Here is a 4,078-nt window from a genome sequence, read left to right as displayed (position 1 = left end):
GGAACCACTGCTCACAAAATTGCCTTTTCTACCACAGCAGACTGAGAGCAATGTCAGAATTAGTATTCCTGCTGAAATTTACACACTATTCCAAATGGAAACCTTTATTCAAGCAGGAGGAAATCCTTCCCCCTTTCCCAATATGCGGGGAGCAGAAGGTTGAAGTGGGAAGCTCTGTATGTCTGTTTGTTCCAAATAGCACTTGAAAGACCTAAACACAATGATATACATAAAAATAAATGCCCTTCAGAAAAACAAGAGCATCGTGTTCATCACACCTGGCTTCATTCTCGTCACAGTTGATGTGTACAGCAATGATTAGAAATTATATAGATACTGATGAGGAGTGAGAGGAAGTTACTTAAAATTCTGCTGCACCTTGTGCTCAAAATATCTCCAGCAGCTTATAGTCACTCTTAGAAACAATTTGGGAAACTGTGGAGTTTTTTTTTCAGCCTGAAAAAACCTTAATTTTATGAATATTCTAGATATGCTGAGCCAGATTGAAAATTTTAAAAATGCAAGTATAACACTTTTTTTCTCTATTATTACATAACAGGTGTGAGTGGAAAAATTCAAAGAAAAACATGAGATCAACACATAGTTCCTAGAAAAGATAGCTTTCCCTATGCATAGTCAACTGTTACATTGGTCTATGCTTGTTTAGAGTTTAATATTAATGATTATAATGTGATCTTGGCCTTTTAATGTTATAGCTAGATTATTGGTAATATATTGTACACCTATAAACTCAAAACTCATCACAAGGAAACAAGTTTGCAAATAATTTAAAGTCATCCCTGTTGAAAATTGTTTGGCATCATCATCTGTCTGAGGTAGAGTATTAAATGTAAATACTTGGAAAATTAGGATGCACAGGGTGGCTTTTGGGTAAATTGATATTTAGATATAAAGCTTACGCTCAGGCAACAGGATCATAACATTAACTTTATCCAGTTCCAAATACATGCATCTAAATATCCATCTAAACAAGAATGGCATCAAGATTCCAAGCTGTTGGTCAATAAATGATTAAAAGCAATGCAAGAATAAAAATGATCAATTTGCTAAGCAATATAGTTACAAATCATTGATACTGATATGACAAACTATCTTTTCATGATCAACAGGTTAACTGTCATACAGATTCTATCTAACATCTGTCTATCTATCTATCTATCTATCTATCTATCTATCTATCTATCTATCTATCCTCTATCTATCATCTATCTGTCAATCATCTAATCTATTATCATCTGTCTATCGTCTATCATTTACTTATTTATTTATTCATTCTTTATATAAGTATTATGCCTTCATGTATGTAAGTGCACCCATGTCATGCAGTACCTATGCAGGACAGAAGAGTGTGTCAGATTGTCAGATCCCTGGAACTGGAGTTATGGATAGTTGTTAGCCACCATGTATGTGGGTGAAGGGATTTGAACTTGGGTCCTCTGCAAGAAATCCCAGTGTTCTTAATGGCTGATCCATCTCTCCAGCCCCTGTTATACAGATTGTTAAGAAGAAACTTTTTATCATTTTCACCCACAGGTAAGTTTTTGTATTTTTAAGGCTGACTTTATTCTGCTGATAGACATGTGTCTGATGATTGTAATGTGTACTAAGAAAGTTCTTCGAAGAGGATGTTGGATTGCATCATATTCTTTTCATTGTCTACCTCTTTTTCTTTTCTTTTCTTTTCTTTTCTTTCTTTTTTTTTTTTTTAACTAGAGGCCTTCCTGGGCTGCTGATGTTGCTACTGCAGCTTTACTACCTGCCTTCCCTCACTCAGGCTTTTGCATTAGCAAGTGATCTTCTCTGTCATTGCTGAGCTACCACATGCTGCTTTGCTTCAACCAGAATATGACAATTTGTCTTTTTGTTAGCTGACCTTTGTATTTTGAGCGCTGATAATATGTCCTGTCTTTTGTTTCTCTGATTTAAACTGACTTCCAAGTTACTCTAAGATCTGCTTTTTCAGCTGCTGAAACATAGTTCTCAAGTATCTTGCCTTGAGACTTAGGACTGATGACTTTATTATTTATCTAGTCTTCTAGATTACTTTATAGAGGGTCATTTAGTCATTCTGTGGCCAGTTAGACTAGGGAAAAAACTGCCACAAGTAATTTAAAGCCTTTCTGTTTGACTACAAGGAAGTTCTTTAAAGAAATTCTAAATAATGTGACTTTGGATTTATCAAGGTCAGTTCCAAAGTTTACTCATATTATATTGGTGTAATATATATCATGTTAACATATATTTTAAGTGGATTTTTGTGTGCTTTAATTATTTTGAGCAATCTAAAACAAAACCAAAGTAACTGAACCTTATTATAATAGAGATTTTCATAATCTTCACAATTCTTGAGTTTTGTGAGTATTTAGAAACTTTCTCATGAAAAACATTGTGCATTTTACAGAGATAACTTGGAGACATGCTTGTGTAATTTTTCTGCATGCTCAATTCTCAAGCCTAACACAAAGAAGACTTAAGTGGAGCCTTTTCTACCCAGCTTGTTCTTCTATCCACAGATTAGATGGGGTTATTCTAGTAATATGGAAAAGTAATCCTATAACGTATAAACATTAAATTGTGCTTTGGAGTTAAAATCTTGTGTCTTCCTTTGTCAGCTACAACACATTGCTTTATATCCTTTCCTCTTCAGTCAGTTCCCCATATCACTTGTGTGGAGCTGTCCTATCCAAATAAAATGCCTATCCCTTTGAGAACTCTCTGCCTCTGCAACACATCACTTTCTCTATTGCAGCATTTGTCAAATGCAAAATAAAAATTGAAGTTAAAGAAATTTTTTATAGACCCACTTCCCAGGTAGCACCCTCCCATAGCCTCCCTCCCCCCACTAGAGCCCTTATACTTTGATATCCCTGCTACTGTCTGCTGTGTTGATGGCACCCCCAGCCATTCCCCACTACTTGTCCTTCTGGTGAATCTAGTCAGCATACCTAGAGGCCTTTGTTTTAGGAGGGTCAGCTGTTTCTCATATACAGGTATTCAGTTGTCAATATTCATTTGGATAAGGGGTCTGCTGTTCAATTTCCCAGTTCTATGCTGGGTTACTATCTGGGAATCCCTTTGGCCACCTTGGCCAACAACTCAGAAGGAGGTATAGCCTGTCTGACATTGTTCCTTGCTATGTAGCCTTTAGCTATACATATGGACTCTTATGAAATTATATTGGCCCCTTTAATCTTTGGTTATACTTTCCTTTTGAGTGTTTAAGGTCACAGAGTTGGTCCAGATAAACCTATTTATTTTTACTCTTAAGGTCGTTTAAAGATCTTTTCCTCAATGGTCACATGGGCTTGAGAGGAGCCCCTGGCTCCTTTCTTTTACCAGTTCCACCTATGTGAAGATAAGATAAAGGTCCTGCTCGACCATGGTTGGCTTCGCTTGGAAGCATGGAGGAAATGATTCCTCTGTGTTGACCTTCTTCTTTATAGATTGGACACTGTTTCAAGCCCATCTGGTGGGGTCTCCTCGGCCTCCTTGATCAAGAGGACGGGCGACCCACCACCATTATAGGACATTTTGAGAGATGCTCATAGTCCCCTGTAACTAGTCGACCTAGGAGGACAAGGAGCAAAAGGTGTCCTTTATGTATCTCTGACCAAATTATTATAGACCTCAAAGTGTGTCTGTTAAACACCCAAGAAGGTTAGTTCCACCAGTCTGGTACTTTTAATTACTGTGTGTCATGTAGATAAATCTTGGGCAAAGACCAATTGTTCTCAGATAAACCTTACCTAGACACAGATTTCTTGATCTGCTGTGTATAATTAGTCAGTACACATTGTCTCACCCCTCCATCATGGTTTTCCCTCTTAAGGTGCCCCATTTTCCCCCTTTCTCCCCTACTAATACCCTTCTCCTGTGGTCCTACCTCTCTTGAGCTCCTCTTTCCCTTTATGCCCTAGGTTCCTCGTATACCCTTCCCTCCCCCTCCCTTAAACTAACCCAATTTTTATCCATATCTCCCTTATTAAGGCCTGTTTCCTACTGTTTTTCTCTTTCAGGTTATTTAATTTCCTTTACCTCTCTGAATCATAAAAATTTT

This window comes from Nannospalax galili, unplaced genomic scaffold (genome assembly GCF_000622305.1).
Source record: "Nannospalax galili isolate Female #2095 unplaced genomic scaffold, S.galili_v1.0 scaffold293, whole genome shotgun sequence".
Taxonomy (NCBI): domain Eukaryota; kingdom Metazoa; phylum Chordata; class Mammalia; order Rodentia; family Spalacidae; genus Nannospalax; species Nannospalax galili.
This window is presented reverse-complemented; position numbering follows the sequence as displayed.